This window comes from Ictidomys tridecemlineatus, unplaced genomic scaffold, assembly GCF_052094955.1.
Source record: "Ictidomys tridecemlineatus isolate mIctTri1 unplaced genomic scaffold, mIctTri1.hap1 Scaffold_36, whole genome shotgun sequence".
Taxonomy (NCBI): Eukaryota; Metazoa; Chordata; class Mammalia; order Rodentia; family Sciuridae; genus Ictidomys; species Ictidomys tridecemlineatus.
The window spans coordinates 60,818-78,371 of NW_027522439.1; the positions used below are offsets into that span (position 1 = coordinate 60,818).

The 17,554-nt window shown below is 35.6% G+C and overlaps 1 protein-coding gene and 1 long non-coding RNA gene across 8 annotated transcripts in view; one reads left to right on the forward strand and one right to left on the reverse strand.

Annotated features, from left to right (window-relative positions):
* LOC144373346 (uncharacterized) lies at positions 1-15,500 on the forward strand. 2 transcript variants are annotated; one of them, XR_013433064.1, is made up of 5 exons: positions 1-106; positions 2,435-2,565; positions 5,478-5,650; positions 6,243-12,873; positions 14,089-15,500. It is a non-coding gene; the product is annotated as an uncharacterized LOC144373346 (long non-coding RNA). The 2 variants fall into 2 exon arrangements; XR_013433065.1 differs by having other exon boundaries at positions 2-110.
* The window catches only part of LOC144373345 (transport and Golgi organization protein 1 homolog), a 109,327-nt gene that overhangs the window by 44,908 nt on the left and 46,865 nt on the right, over positions 1-17,554 (reverse strand). The gene's annotated exons all lie outside the window — the stretch shown is intronic.

Sequence of the window (17,554 nt, forward strand, 5' to 3'; positions counted from 1 at the left end):
CCCAAGGCAGGTTTTGGGGCATGCTCAGAGCAAGCCCACGCTCACAATTTCCGGTGAGAGCTTTCTTCTGGAGTGGAGGCGGTTTCCTGCGGAGCTCCGGCGGTAGGTGGGTGAGTGCCGCGAGTATAATTGCGAGCTTACTTGTTTAGAAGACAAAAAGGGTGTGCTTGGATTTACCCGTGTTTTCCTTCCGAGTTTTTTCCCCTTATGCTCTAAAACCTTGGGTTCTGGGAAATGTGAGCCAGCTGGAGAAGCTTTGGTTACTGTGGCAACCATGTGTTACTGATTCTGGTTTTTGAGGATTTGAAAAGAGAATTTGTGTTATAACTCCTCAAAGTACATGCTGGGTCGCATTCAGAGTCACATATTATTTCAAACTTAGGTGTTTAACCCCGGAAATTGACTTTAAAGGATTTAATTCTGGTAGTAATGTGGAAAAGCAGTACTTTAGGCAGGGTAACTAGTTAGAAAGCTAATGCAGTGATTAACACAATTTCAGGGTGTTGTAGAATTCCAGAGAAGAGGAAATATTGTAGAAATTCTAGGTGGTAGGATCAGAAGCTTTAATGCTTGGGTCGATGTGGGAAATGAGGGAGAGAGACACTGAGCCTCTTGAGGATTAATTCCAAACTCGCTTTTGCATTTGTATTTCTAGTTTCGTTTGCCACCTGCAATATCATTGCCTCCTACCTATCTCTTGTCCTAGTTCTAGTCATGCCTAGTAGTTTTATGTTCTCTGAATTTCCTTGTCCTCATTTTGTGTGTGTGTATGTGACCTTGGACAAGTTTCATAATTTCACTCCCTTAGTTTTTTCAACATAATGTGGAAGAAAACAATTAGTATGTAGTGTGAGTGTGTGTGATTCTGTGTGGGAGGGATAGAACCCAGGGCCTCATGCACACTAGTCAGGCACTGTACCACTGAGTTACATCCCTAGCCCCAAATTAAATAATAGACCAGGTATGTAGTAAAGATCCAATAAATATTAGCTACTACTATTTGTATTGTATTTGTTATTTGCATTTTATTGTTTCTTTCTCTAGACTTGAATTTTTTAAAATTAAGGGGAAATATCTTTATGTGCTTGAAACATAGTAATAGTTGAGTAATGGATTATTTATTTTGGCTGCTTCTGACATAATTAAATGCTTTTTGGGTATGTGGGGGGGTACCAGGTGTTGAACCCAGGGGCACTTAACCACTGAGCCACTTCCCCCAGCCTTATTTTGTATTTTATTTAGAGACAGGGTCTTACTGAGTTGCGTAGGGCCCTGCTAAGTTGCTGAGGTTAGCTCTGAACTGTGATCCACCTGGCTTTAGCCTACTGAGCTGAACAGATTACAGGCCTTGGCAAATTTATTCTTTACTTTAAAAGAACTGCCAGTTGCAGGTTGGAGTTGTTAAATGGGTAGAGTGCTTGCTTAGCATGTGTGAGGCACTGGGTTCAATCCTTAGCATCACATAAAAATAAATAAATTAATAAAGGTATTGTGTCCATCTACAACTAAAATATATATATAATTTTAAAAAACCTACAATGCAGTTAGTTAGCTTGTCCATTTATACAAAAAGATTCCCTGTGGTTTTGATAGGAATGATAGGACTCTGTAGACTAGTTTAACAATAGTGGTCTTCCAACCTGTGTATCTGAGGTGTCTTTATATTTATTTGGGTCTTTTGAAATTTGTTTCAACAATATTACTTTTCAGATGGAACTTTTCATCTCTTTCGTAAAACTTACACCTTTTATTTTTAGTTTTTGATGCTTTTACAAATGGCATTGTTTAGCTAATTTCATTGTTTGCTTCTTCATTGTAAATTCATTTTTTGTATTTATCTTGTACCTGGCAACATTGATGAATTCATTTATTAATTCTAATAAATTTTAATGGAATTTTAGAATTTTCTAGACAGAAAATATAGTTTTCCTTTTCAGTCTAGATGTCTTTTCTATAATTTGCTGAAAGCCCTAGCTAAAACCTCCAGTATAATGAATAGAAATAGTGAGAGGGGACATTCTTATCTTGTTCTTGATTTTAGGGAAAAAAAGCATCCAATCTATCACTATTAAATTTCATGTTTACTGTGGGTTTTTCATAGATACTGTTTAATCAGATTGTGGAAAGTTCCTAGATTGTCCATGGTCACAAGATGATCATGTAGTTTTTGTTTTTTGGTCTACTGATTTGGTTTAGATCAGTAGATCTTTATTTACATTAAGAGATTTTCAGTTGTTAAGCCAACCTTGCATTCCTAGAGTAGATCCCACTTGAGCATGATGTATTATTCTTTTAACAATAGCTCAGTTTACTATTGTCTTAACAGAAGTTCTCAATACTAAACGACTTTTCTCTCTTTTTTTTTTTGTGATGCTGGGTATTGAACTCTGGGCCTTCACCAAATGACTTTAAAATTTTTTTTATCTTCGAGCAGATGAAAATGATTATGCATACAGTTCAGCAACCCAAAGTATGCTCAGTGACAGCTGAAAGACATCTGTAAATATTTGTGGATTGATTAAAACTCCTGGAGTTTGGGACCCTTTTGTGAAGAGTTATGTAGAGGTAAGTAGATTTTTCATAAAATTGTATTGGTTTTATTTTTGTCTTAAGCCTATGCGATATTGCATTTCTAATTATCTTTATTGATCAGGAGGAAATTTAATGAAGAAAATTGTTAGGGTTAAGGGTTAGGGGGTTAGGGTTTAGGGTTGGTTAGGGTTAGAGGGTTAGGGTTAGGCATGAGGGTGGGGGTGAGGGTGAGGGTTTAGGGTTAAGGTTAGGGTTATGGTGGTTAGGGTTAGGGTTGGGGGTTAGGGTTAGGGGTTGGGGTTAGGATTAGGGGTTAGGATTAGGGGTTAGGGTTAGGGGGTTAGGGTTAGGATTGGTTAGGGTTAGGGTGAGGGGTGGGGTTAGGGTTTAGGGTTGTTAGGGTTAGGGTTGTTAGGGTTTAGGGTTAGGGTTGTTAGGGTTTAGGGGTAGGGTTGGGGTTAGGGTTAGGGTTAAGGTTAGGGTTAAGGTGTTAGGGTTAGAGGGTTAGGGTTAGAGTTAGGGTTAGGTTTAGGGGTTGGGGCTAGGGTTAGGGTTGGGGTTGGGGCTAGGGGTTAGGGGCTGGGGCTAGGGCTATGGCTTAGGGTTGGGGTTGGGTTTAGGGTTTAGGGTGAGGAGTGAGGGGTGAGGGTTTTGGGTTAGGGTTAGGTTTAGGGTTTAGGGTGAAGGTGTAGGTGTTAGGGTTTTGGGTTGAGGGATGAGGGTGAGGGTTTTAGGGTTAGGATTATGGTTATTGTTAGGGTTAGTGTTAGGGATTAGGGTCAGGGCTTGGGTTTAGGGTTAGTGTTAGGGTTCGGGGTTAGGGTTGGGGTTAGGGGGTTAGGGGTTTGGGTTAGGGTGGTTTTGGTGGTTAGGGTTAGGTTTAGGGTTTACGGTTAGGGTTAGGGTTAGGGTTGGTTAGGGTTAAGTTTAGGGTGAGGGGTGGGATTAGGTTTTAGGGTTTTGGGGTTGGGTTAGGGGTTATGGGTTAGGGTTTGGGTTTAGGGTTAGGGTTTGGGGTTAGAGGTTAGGGGTTCAGGTTAGGGTTAGGGTTGTTAGGGTTAGGGTTTAAGGTTTAGGGTTAGGGTTGTTAGGGTTAGGGGTAGGGGTAGGGTTGGGGTTAGGGTTGGGGTGGTTAGGGTTAGGGTGTTAGTGTTAGAGGGTTAGGGGTTAGGGTTAGGGGTTATGGGTTAGGGGCTGTGGCTAGGGCTAAGGCTTAGGGTTGGTTGGGGATGGGGTTGGGGTTAGGGTTTAGGGTGAGGGTGAGGGTTTGGGGTTAGGGTTAGGTTTAGCTTTAGGGTTTAGATTGAGGGTGTAGGGGTTAGGGGTGAGGGTGAGGGTGAGGGTTTTAGGGTTAGGGTTTTTGGGTTAGGGTTTTTGGGTTAGAGTTAGGGTTTTTGGGTTAGGGTTTTAGGGTTAGGGTTAGGGTTTTGGGGTTAGGATTTTAGGGTTAGGGTTAGGGTTTTAGGGTTAGGGTTATTGTTAGGTTTAGGTTTAGGGGTTAGGGTCAGGGGTCAGAGGTCGGGGTTAGGGTTTAGGGTTTAGGGGTTAGAGTTTAGGGGTTAGGGTTTAGGATTTAGGGTTAGGGTTAGGGTTGGGGTTAGGTTTTAGGGTTTAGGGTTAGGGGTTAGGGTTATGATTTAGGGTTAGGGTTAGGGTTGGGTGTTAGGGTTAGAGGGTTAGGGAATACTCTCATGGACAAAGCAGATAGCAGGCAGTCTTTAAAAAATTTTTAAATTGAGTTATAATTAGTAAATTGGAATATACGGACAGAATGTGTCAAAAATGCATTTTTGGAGATCTGTCAAAAAAGCAAAGTATAATTTACTGTATCAGTTTGAATTTAATCTTGATTTTTCAGATGATGTCTAAATGTTTATTTTCATAATAAGCTTCAGTTTCTCATTTTTTGTTGTCTATGTGAGGGGAAATGCTGAAATATTTAGTTAAGAAAAACACTTTCAATGGAAAAATTGTAGACAACCAGTTTGGATGGCATGCATGTTTTAAAACCAATATTGACATGATTCTTGGACATAAAATGATTCAAGCATAGAAACCAGAACTGTTATTACCCAGACAAGGGATTTAAGTGCATACTTCCCGTGATACTTCCTAAGAAGTATGACAACTATTTGTTTTCAGCTCTGACCCAGTGTTCAGGAGTGCCTGTTTCTTCAAAAAAAAAATCTCCCCAGCCCCTCAAGCAAGAGAATGTTGACCATGAAGGCAGCAAGCAAAGAGCTCAGAAACACAAATTCAGGACCCGAAAGCCCTCAGTTACATTACTCCCAGAGTGCTAAATACCTGGAGGCCTTTAGGTTACAGGAAGAAAGTTCAGGAGGGCTGCATCCTTTCAACAAGACTGTCAGCAGCATATTTATAACCTGGATTTCTAGTTACTGTAGACCAATAAATAGACTGATGATTTTTTGCAATTAATTATAAAGACCCTGATATAGAGAACAGAGCAGCCCCATATTAGACAGCACCAGACAAGAATGGTTTAAGACACACTGAACATAACCCTAGACCAGAGTCAGTTAAACAAAGACACAAATCCTAGCCCAACCAGAAAAGATACAAAAATATTAGTACAAAGATGTGATTGTATATCATACAGACGTCTCCTGAAGTGGAGGTATTGTAGTGCACTAGTCTGAGCAGAGTTGGCTCAGATCCCAGCTTTGGCATTTTCTAACTATTGAACCTGAGAACAGGAAACTAGCTATTGTGTGTCTCACAGTGGGACTTACTTTATTTGAAAGCCTCTACTCTGGTACCCACCAGGTTGCAAATGGACAGCAAGTAAGACCTATTTTTCTTATGTTCCTCATTCTCTTGTTGCCCTAGTTACTCCTTTGAGATGAACGAGTAAGATACTGTATATGGTTCTCATTCTGCTGTGTCACGTTCAAATAACCTTTATGTTTTCTTCCTAACTGCAGAGTTTAAAAATCTCCTCTGGTCAAAGTCAAGAAGCAGTTTGTGGAAGGATCTTCCCTTTGTATTTTCCATGAGAATGTGTGTGGTAGAAAATTCCTGAGCACATGCAGAGCACCAACTGCAAAGGAGTCTGAGAGATGTAGTTTTCAGCATTCAGACTATGAACCAATCCCAGGTATTGTCCACCAAAGTCTGTAAAGATAGGTCAAGTTGGAATGGTCACCAACTGCTGGAAAAGATTAAGAAATTATTAGAAGTGCTAAGGAAATTAGAATCATGCTTTCAATGTCTTAAGAATTTGATTTTCCCTCAAAGATCACATAGATTGTATACTACTACCATTCTAAAAATTTATGTGTTTATTTTACATTGTATTACACTAACTGCCTGTTATGGTTTAGATATCAAATTCTCCCAAATTCCCATGTGATAAAGTGCCTTTTGAGGGGTAATGGAATCTTTAAGAGGTGAGGGGCCTAGTAGGAGGTCATTGGGGGTGTTCCCTTAAAAGATATACTAGGACCCCAATCACCTTCCTGCTCTCCAGCTCATCAGGAGCTAAGTAGTTTTGCTCCACCATGCACTCCCACCATGGTGAGCTGACTTGCCATTGGCCCAGAGTCTTGGGGCCGACTGATCATAGACTGGATCCTCTATGAGCCAAAAAATAAGCCTTTTTTTCTTTATAAGTTGATAGTCTCCAATACTTTTTTATAGTGACAGAAAGCTGACTAAAATACAGTCCTTTTACTTTTTTTATATTATAGGTCTTAAGAATGTGATTCAAGAAGAAAATTGAAAAACAACTACATGAATGCTTTATCTAGCTGTATAAGAGATTCTTTTTCACTTCATGGGTGAAAATGCTAAATCTGAAGACCAATGAGTCTTTAAGTCAAATAACTATTTTATTAGTTTTCATACAAGGAATGATGGACAACCTGTGGTCAATTATGATCAATTTAGCTTAAGCCATTTGGAAATAACCACAATTTCCTATTCAAAGTTATCTGTTCCAGAAATTATGGAATGACATTATCCACAATATGATATGAATTAGATGTCATAAACTTGAGATTTCATAACCTATGAGTAAACATTTGAGAGTAAGGCAGTTGGATTTATAAGCAGTTAAAACACAAAATAAAAATTTAAAGGCTGGTCTACAAGTTTTAGCTGGTCATTCACGTTTCCCTAATGTTTCTTTCTACTTGCCAAACAAACATCATAGCTCCTTTCTCATATCAAATGTCCTCTGCCATTTACTTAGCACTAGGACCACACAATAAACGAGCACTGCATTCTCACTTTCCAATCTCATCCTACTGTTATCACTAACAGAAATCCTTATTAAGATTGATATGTTGCTTCTGGGACCCATGACAAGCAATCATTTACATTTACTTAAATAGGGAAAAAGAAAAAAAAACTCTATTTATAAAACTTAGGAGTGGAACACAATACCCTCACCCCTCAGAATTGTGATTATTCTAAACCCTAGGTCTTTCACATATTTTTTCTTCCCATTTATGTACACCACTTTGTCAGGTGTTTTAGTCATCATTTTTACTGCTTTGACAGAAAGACCTGACAAAACAAATTTTAAAGGAGAAAGAATTTATTTAGCCTTCAATGTTTGAGAGGACTTCATCCATAAATGGCTCTGTTCATTGTTCTGGGCCTAAAGTTGAAGCAGAAGGGCATGGTAGAGGAAAGAAGCTCAGGACTTAGCACCAGACCTCAAAGAGACTTGTTTGAACCTACAAGTGTCTAGTGACCTACCAGTTATTTGTGCCCAGTCAGACTGCAGCACCCCAAGGGCATGAACCGGTGATCTATTTCCTTCAGCCACTCTCCATCTGATTATGGTGATAGCCAGATTAATCCATATCAGTTGTCAGGTTAAAGCTTTCATAATCTATGGGCTGGAGTTGTTATTCAGCAGTAGAGTTCTCCCTACCATGTGTGAGACACTGGGTTTGATCCTCAGCACCACCTAAAAATAAATTTATTATTTTTTTAAAAAAAAGCTCTCATAATCCAATCATTTCACCTCCACATTTCTTTGCATTGTCTTACATAATAGCTTTGGGGGGATACCTCATATCTCAAACATAACCTCATGCTTCTCTATTTGTAAAGTATCTGTGAAAACTAGAAACATAAGTGCATAGTAAAGAAACGTTCCCTCATCCTTAAATGTCAACAAACACAGACACACACACACGCACATACACAAATGAATATTTGTGCTTCTTTTTTAAAAATTTTATTTTTTAGTTGTAGGTTGACACAGTACCTTTTATTTTTTTATTTTTATGTAGTGCTGAGGATCAAACCTAGGAGGATCAAACCCAGTGCCTCAAGCATGCCAGGCAAGCGCTCCACCTCTGAGCCACAACCCCAGCCCCTTGTGCTTCTTAATCTCAGTTTATTCAAACAACACTCATTTTAAAGATATATCTGGCTCCTAATTTGAATGTATTCCTGAATTTATTTCATTTAAAAAAATGTGTTTACAAGGGATTCTCTCTTGGTAGTTGCAGAAATGGAAACTGGACATAGTTTCATTGGGTGTATAAAAATAATTCAAATGTCATGCAGTGATTCTGTTTTTAATTGGACAACTGGGAGCCTGGGATGATGAACTTTAAGTAAAGATTGCTCAGCATCAGTTGTTACATAAAGCTGCCAGAGAAGCAAAGGAACATTGTAAATGAGTCCTACTACCTCAGGTCTTAGAGAAAATTTTTAAAATGTCTGATCAGGGAAAATTAAAGAAAATTAAAAAGAATGTATGGACAAATTACAAAAGAATACATGTAATTAAGTCAAGTCATAAGGAGTTTAATGCACATTGGTATGTTGCCTTATAGAGCTATTTTCCTTTGTTTAAATATCTGCTTTCTAGTGTGTAAGAGAAAAAAAAAGTAACACTTTTTGGAGCTTGCAATGTTTGCATAAGATTGCTCATAGGTTTCTTGCACCAAACCTTATAATAGCAAAGTATATTTAGTTTTATAAATTACTTATAAAGCAAAGTATAATAGCAAAGTATATATAATAGCAAAGTATACACATAGTTTTATAAATTACTTATAATAGCAAAGTATACAATATCAAAGTATTGAATATTTCTAGTATTATGGTGGTTTACATCAAGAAATCAATGATTCTCCAAATTCTGAAATTTATTAAGATTTAAAATATGATTTTGGAGAATATTACTTCCTTAGAAGTTTCTCTGATAGTTGGGAAAATAGAAATTTTACAGGACATGAAAGCTATAAGTGTCCTTGGAAGTCATCCAAACCAATACACTTGTTTTATAGCAGAAAAACAAAAACAAAAGCAAGTTACAAAGAAATTCAGTTGATTGACTCAGGATTGGGCAATTAAGTAGCATAATTACATGTTTCAAACTTATGTGTCTAGATCAGAGTTTTACAAATAAACTTCACCTTAAAACAGTTTAAAATGTTTAATGTATTCTTAGCATATTCATCAAAAGTAATATGCATCAAGATTTTTTAAATTAGGAAAAATAATTATTATATTTTCTCAAAATATGATACATGTTTGAAATAAGAATTTAATACATCCAATAATGTATATATAACATCATACTGATATAATGCATTTTAATATGGTTAACATTTTGAAGTGATACATAGTTGCTACCAATTATTCATTGCCATTTTCATCTCTATTCATAACCCTCCCCAAACCACTTTCCCCACTCAGAATAAATTCCAAAGTCTTTGCAATGTCCACCATTCTCACTGCTCTGAACATCTTTAGCTTCATCTTCTAACTTTCTCTTCTCCTCCCCAAGCCCACTGGACTCCTCAACCATCCTACAGTTCCAAGGTCATTAACACTACTGGCCCTTATGTTTGTTCTTTTCTTGACTCGGCCACTAGGTAGTCCATGGCTCACTCACACGGCATTACATCTGCTCTAACAACTACTTATTCGAGAGACCTTCCAGTAATACACTGTGTAAAATTTTATCCACTCATGTCATTGCACTCCAACCTCCTAAACTGCTTTATCCTGCTCTCTACACTTATCATAATCTAACCTATTAAGTGTATGTTCATTTCTTTGAGATGGAAGTCCCTCAACATCAGTTACACAAGGGCAACTACCTTGTCTGTTTTATTTCCTGCCAGACACACAGTGTTGCTGAGAATATATATTGATTCAATATATTAGGATTTCACCTAAACTCAAACACTTCATGGAATTCGTTTTGAGAACTGCATCTTCAAGCCATTTTCTAAAATAAATAAAACAATTTCAATTTTATCTTGTTTAGTCATATTTCCACTAAACAAAACTACTCATCCTGACTAGTGATACTTAATCCATATGCAAAATATTTGAACCAAAAAAGGTTGATATATATAAAAATAAACTTTAATTAAATTTTGATAAGAAATATTTGAACCTTAGCTAAATGGCTTAAACATATCCATGTTTATTTGTTTGAAAATGTCATCTAAATATACCCCACAATGAGGAATTATATTGTTTACCATATACATTAGCAATATTTTAGAAATATAAATACTTTATGTAAACTTAATGTCACTAATAATCCTTACCATAGGCAGATTCTGCTTCTTGTAGATATGCTCTGAAATCTTTCTTGGACATCTATGCTTTTAATAGAATAAAGCTTCTGAGCATTTAAGTATTTTGAATATTCTTGCTTCTCATCATAAATTACTATCTCAAAAGAGTTTAATTGGAATAGATTTTAACTACCAAATGTCACAGAATGGAATGATAATTTAGGAGCATATTTGTACCTTTAAATACATTTCCACTCATTATGTCCTCTATCCGATATTGCATTAAGCCACAGAAAAGGTGACTCAGACATGCCATTAAGATTGCCAAGGCTTAAAAAGCAGTACAATGGATAAAAAATGTATTACTCAAATGTGTCAAAATGGAACCCAATTATGCTTGATCTTAATAAGTCCATTACAAGCTATATTAATTAATAAAGCTTGTCAATCATTAAAAGACATTGCTTAGAGATATTTAATGTGTTGGGTTATTTTAAGATATGAACAATTGAAATAAGCTGTCAGCATATGTTCAAATGACAGTCAATCAACTACTGTTTATTGAGTAAAGTGCTGAGTGAAGGACCATTATAAATATGAAGATGAATAAAGATAATTCTTGCTATAAAGGAACCAGAATTCAAGTTGACTGTTAGTCTTGAATTTTTTTTTATTTGTAATTAGGTAGCTAATCTAATTTTTAAATTTATTTTTGATTTTTCCTCTCTCATTTTTATATTGCATATGTATATTTCCTTCATTTACCAATTAAAAATAAATTATAAAACATGCTTTTCCTTTCTTTTCTACATCTACATAGTATTTTGTATTTATATATGACAGCAGAATGAATTACAATTCTTATTACACATATAGAGCACAATTTTTCATATCTCTGGTTGTATAATATTTTAAGTGTTTATTCACCCAAGCTCATAAACTGGATAGAGGAGGTGTAAGTTCAAGTTGCAGTCTAACCCATGTGACTGACAGAACAAATGTACAAAATAAAGGCTCAGACCACATCGGCATGTGATGTTCTCATTAATGTGCACCTTTCCTTGCTGAAATAAATATGAGAAGCAATAAGTTAGTGTTCCCAACTCTCAAGTAATGATTCTTATCATTTTCCGGGAATCTATTAAGGCATGAAGATCTTACACACATTATATAATTTTCAAAGTAATTCTGAGGCAGTCATTTAAAATAATTTAAAGCTGATTAAATTGATGGAGAGAGATATTAATAATTTTTGCCTAAATTACACAATTAGAAATTTTTATAAAGATCTATAAAACTCCAAAGAATATAGGCAGAGCTGCTCCCCAGATATTTCATGTACAAACTCATTCACTCTCACAAAAATTTAGTGAGATATGAATATGATTTCTAAGCTCACTCAATCTTTGAAGGTCTAGCTCAGTTTACTCAAATTCTTTACAGTGGCAGTTCTGTGTTCACTGATATCAAATGACCTGTGAGTTTCCACAACTTCTCTCTTTTCATCTTCTGATTGACACTTATATTTTGGGCCAGATAGATCAGAGGTATAATATAAGAAATTCTAGTTCTTCAGACACACTATAAGCATTATTTAATGTGGTAGTGATGTGATATCTCCAGAAAAGTGTAGGTCAAATTCAATCATATTCAATAAATAATCATTGTGAACTTTATTAGTAAACTTCAACTCCCTGATAATTTTACTTTCTCATGGATAGTTCCCTGAAGTATATCCCCTGAGTAATTTTATAAACCTATACCTTGAAAATTGTTCTATGCAATAAAAAATTTTAACTATGAAGTAAACACATTAAATTACTCATATTTTCCATTATATCAAAAATTAAATTACTCATGTTTTCCATTATATCAAAACAATCCAGCTGTTATATTAGTAAGTGTACTAAAATGTATAATTATATATTCTAATATATATGTTGAACACATATACATTCACTCACATATTTTCAAAAGTTACCTCAACTTTTTTAAAAAAAAAACATGGTAGTTGTCAATTGACTTTTATTTTATTTATTTATATGGCATGCTGAGAATCAAACCCATTTCCTCATGCGTGCTAGGCAAGCACTCTGCCACTGAGTCACAACCCCAGCTCCTATATGAGCATTTTTAAGATAATGCAATTTAAAATAGAGTTGTAAGTTTCATAGTTTAATAAAATAACAAAAGGCATGCTTTATACGGGTCTTTGTGACATATGTGTCATTAGGTAGAAAACAAGAATGATGAAGGAAGTCTTGAGACTCAGAATGTGGGTCCAGAGCCTAATGGTTCTTTGAGAAGCGTTCATTCCTTTCTCTAGGAATCCTCCATTCTCTGATACCCTAAGCCAGCAGATACACAGTATAAAAAAATGGCTTAACATGAAATTCTAAGATACAAGAGCTAGTCATCCTAGGGGCTTAGTATGGGCCAGCAGCACTCTAGTCTTTGAGACATTGCCTGTCAGGTCCTACTATGGTTTCACTATTAGATGTCTCAAAAAGCTCACATGTGAGACAATGCAGGAAAGTTTAGCAGTGAACTGACTGGGTTATGAAAGCCTTAACCTAATCAGTGAGTAATCTCCCCTGATAGGGAGTATCTGAGTTGTGACTGTAGGCAAGTTGGGTGTGGCAGGAGGAGGTGGGTACTTGGAGGTGTGCTTGTGGGGTATACATTCTGTCCATAGCAAGTGGAATCTCTGTGTGTGCTTCTCAGTAGCCATGTCTTGACCTGAATTCTTCTATCATATCCTTCTGCTGTGATGTCGTGCATCCCCTGGAGTCCTGAGGAATGGAGTTCACCATCCATGGTAAGAGACATCTGAAACTGTGAGCCCCCAAAATAAACTTTTCTCCTTTAATTGTTCTTGTCAGGTCTTTTGGTCTCAAGAATGAAAAAAAAAAAAACAACTAAAACAGTTCCTTCTGACAGCATTGGAAAAGCAGCCCATCCTTCATCAAGGAACAAAGAAGGAAATATAAAAGGAATTTATTTCCAGGTGTAGTTCTTGGTTCTCCTGTTAGAAAGTTGAGGGCACCTTGTGGACTGAGTGAAATGGTGGCTGCTGTAGTCAGCTCAGGCTGCCATAACAGCATACCACAGACTGTGGGACTTAAACAACAGAAATTCATTTTCTCACTGAGAATTCCAAGATCACTTTGCCAGCCAACTCAGCTTTTCATGGTGGTTTTCTTCCTGACTTTGGATAACCATTTTTTGCCTCTATCATCACATAGTAGAAGCAGGCAGGAGGGAGAGAGGAGAGAGAGGAGATAGAGAGACAGACAAAGAGAGGGAATTTTGGAGGCTCTTATTATAAATACACTGATCCCACTGGATCAGAACTCACCTTTTGACCTCACTAAAACTTAATTAAAGGTTAAATAAATCCACTCAACCCACAGAAATATGGTAAAAGATGATAAATAGTTGTTTTAATCCACTGAAATTAGAGAAAATTTTTTACAGTAATAGATAACTAGATACCCCTATTCCAATTTGTCATGTATATATAATAATATCAGACCTGGCCACCACATGGGTGACTGTGTCCATGAAGGAACAATTCAAAATTCCCACTCTTCTTTGCGCATCCATTTTACCATCTGTGAAACATCATAATAGGACTAAGTCAGATTTTTTTTTAAAGAGAGAGAGAGAAAAGGAATTTTTTAATATTTATTTGTTTAGTTTTTGGTGAACACAACATCTTTATTTTTGTGTGGTGCTGAGGATGGAACCCAGCGCATGCCAGGCAAGCATGGTACAGCTTGAGCCACATCACCCAACGAGGATTTTTTTTAAATTGTATTGATTAAAAACAAATGACACTCTGGGGGATAGCTCATGTCATTGCAGTTAGATGGTGGCTGGGGTTGCAGTCATCTGAAGACTAGACTGTCCTGGTCATCCAAGATGGCAGCCTCTTGTGGCTGGCAGTAGTGGTTGTTGGTCAATCAGTATGCCTGCATGTGGTCTCTCCTCTTGGCTTGTAAATCTCATAGCACGTTGTTTGGTTTCTCAGATGGAACAAGTCAAGACTAAGTGATCCAAATGGAAGGATACAGAAGCTGCTAGGCCAGTTGATGGCTGAACCCAGAATGGACACAACTTCTTTTCTGCCATATTCTAGAGGTCTGTGTAGTTGTAGATCACCAGGATTCAAGGAGATTAAAAAGACTTCATTTCTTGGGAAAGCAGCAGAAAGTAGGTGACAAAATCACATTGTGGAAGTGCATGTGGGGTGAGAGATATTGCAGATGTCTTTGAAAAGGGGTAAGACCTTCTGATATGCCATCTTTTATTATCTTCCTCTAAAAGAATTTGCAAACATTTGTGGTAACCTGCTGTGGGAAGTGAATGAAACTGTAGCCTTTCCTCTCCAACTCTGACAGTCCTGGGGACAGGAGGAAGAAGCATCTTAGTTTACAGAATCATAGAAAGGGTGAACAATGCTTCACTCTCTGGCAAAGCAGGAGTATTAAATATTTTTAAAAATATTGGTTACTGGAGCAAGCATGTACATACTAATAATGGAATTTTTTAAAACTTGTATTTTGGAAATGTTCATAATAAAACATCCTGTACTTGAAATTAAAAAAAAAGTAAAGCCCCTCCAAACATTGTCAAATAGCAGATTTGTCAAATAGTCAAATTTAGAACTTCATTACATGAATGTGGGAAAACACAAACATTCAACCCACAGAAGGAACTAAATTAATGGATGGGGGGAAGTTGTGTGAAGATGGAGGTTTGGGATTTCCTACTAGTTGGAACTGTGGGAGCAACAAAAGTCATAGAAATCAGAGTTATAACACTGTATTAGCATGGCAGGAAAATAGTATTACCTATACTATCTACATATTTACAAAAATTAAACAGACTTCAAAGTTATTAATTATAAGTTGATGAAATTAAACAGGTATTTATACAAATAAGTCTATTTAACTGTAGATAAAATACATAATGGGTTTTATAGTAATCCAATGTTTTCATTTGCATTAGGCTTTTGTTGTTGTTGTTAATCTGGAAATAGATTCTAAGAGTAGTACATTAACAAAATATTTTAACATTCACCCTTATAAAATGATAATAAAGGACCAGAATTACTAAGGAAGTAAAGACCTGCTTATTGTAAAAACAGACTAATTTTCCATGTTTATCTTTTCAGTATAACATCATCCATCATTGTTAGAAATCTTATGACCATGTGCCCACCAGTTAATTCATTGACATGCAGACCTTTGACATTTTTATTTTTCTTCACATAATCTTTCCATTCCAAATTGTCATAAACAGTTTTATTGGTGATCCTATCCTTTGAAGAGCATCTTTTCTCCCCCATAATATAATGAAAGTAAAGACAGATTACTGCCCAGAAAAGGTGGAAATACCCTGAAAGCCAAGAATGAATAAAATGATCTCAAAGAAGGAAAAGTGAAAAAAATACAAATGCTTTTTATAAAAATGTTTAGCTTTCTATAAAGTACTTGAATTCTATATAAATAAAAGAATTAATTATACATAAGTACAACCAAAACATTCAAATTAAATTTTTTTCAGGATCTATATATCCTAATATCTTCTACGTGGTCATTAAAGATGAATATCAAATTTTTTTAAAGTTAAAGGAGAAAGGTAGAAAACATAATGTCATTTAATATTCAACTAACATTGTCACCTATGTCAATCCTGTTTTGGTAATAATCATCAACTATATAACAAGAGAATTTCTATTCCAATGTTACATAATATTCTATTTTTTTATAAATTTTACGGAATCAATGAAATAATAATAACAGAAGTATCATTATAATAATAGAAATATCATTTATTATAGATAAATAATATTTATTTCATATTACTACTAAAAAATTTCAAACTTTTTATTTAACTTTGCTTGTGCTAATTTTACTAAGTGTAACAATTATAAGATTTTCCTTTTATGTGCTTCAACTTACTTAAGACACCATATGCCGTGTGTATCTTACTCTGGAACCATGTTTATAGATTTTGTGCTCCGGCCCTAAATAACACTTAATGAAACTAAAATATGTGCTTTGCATTTGGCTAGATGTATACAAGGGTTATACTTCCATTGTACATGATTTTGAAAGAATATATAAAAAAAAACATTTTCTAAGTATAAATACTTTGTGATTTTTCTAGGTATAAATATTTTGTAATATTTATGAGCTGAACACAATGAAGATGGGATGATTCATTGAGCTTTGGTATTTTGAGGCTAAGAAAAAGCAAAGATAAAATAAATAAATAAAAGAACTCAAACCAAAGATTTATACTCTTACACTTATCCACTGAAATAAAGACACATCATAATTCAAATATGTCAGTTGACAAGAAATAAGCTTACACTTACAAAAACTGACAATATATTTATCTTAGAGAAGTGTAAATTAATTAAAAGTTTTAAATATGCTCATAATTATCCTTGACAGCTTCTTAAATGACTTCCAGTTATCCCTGCATAGGGTATTAGTACTCTTTGGTAATCTCTTGAGTATGGAGTGGACCTAATGATTTGCTTCTCAGGAATTAAATACTGCAAAAGTGATGTAGTCCCAGCAACTTGGGAGGCTAAGGCAGGAGATGATGAGTTTAAAGGCATCCTCAGCAATTTATCAAGGTTCCAAGCAACTTATTGAAACCCTGTCTCAAAATAAAAAATAAAAAGGGCTGGGGATGCGGCTCAGTGGTTAAGTGCTCCTGCATACCAAACAAAGAATCAAACAAACAAAATTTTTAAAAATGGTGTGGTACTACCTGTAATAATAGATAATCATTTTTAAAAAAGTGTCCTAATGTCTTGGAGCTTCTTTTGCTCATTCTGATGAAGCCAGCTGCTGTGTTTTGGCCTGTCCTATGAGGAGTCCACATGGCTAGCAGCATCAATAGCCACCAAGGAACGAATTACCTTACTCAGCCTGTGAGACATGAACCTGATCAACAGTCACTGAGAGAGTTGGAAGGGGAGCCAACCCATATTCAAGCCTGAGATGATGCTTCAGCTCAACTCTTGCATTGCAGCCTGTAAAAGAAGGATCCACCTAAGTGACATCCATATTTTGGATCCACAAAATCTATGAAATAATATGTGTGTAATATTTTTAGCAATTAAATTTTGAATAATGGCATACAGCCATTGATAGCTAATATAAATAATATTTTACGTTAGAGTCAAAATAATGTTCTATTTCACAAAATGGTTATAATCTGCCATTTTTCAATATTTCTATTCTCTAGTCCTTTGTTACAAAATCTGAGAATTTGGGAAGAATGTAAATATAAGATTCTTTATTATTATTTCTTTGTTTAAATTGTATCTCACTTACTTCATTGGATTACTAAATTAATGCCTAGATTTGATATTAAATTAGTAAATAAGAATTGTAAATATTACATCATACATGCATAGACAAGTACCTAGCTCAGTGCTGTTCACTATTAAAAATGTTAGAAAAGAGGAGGAA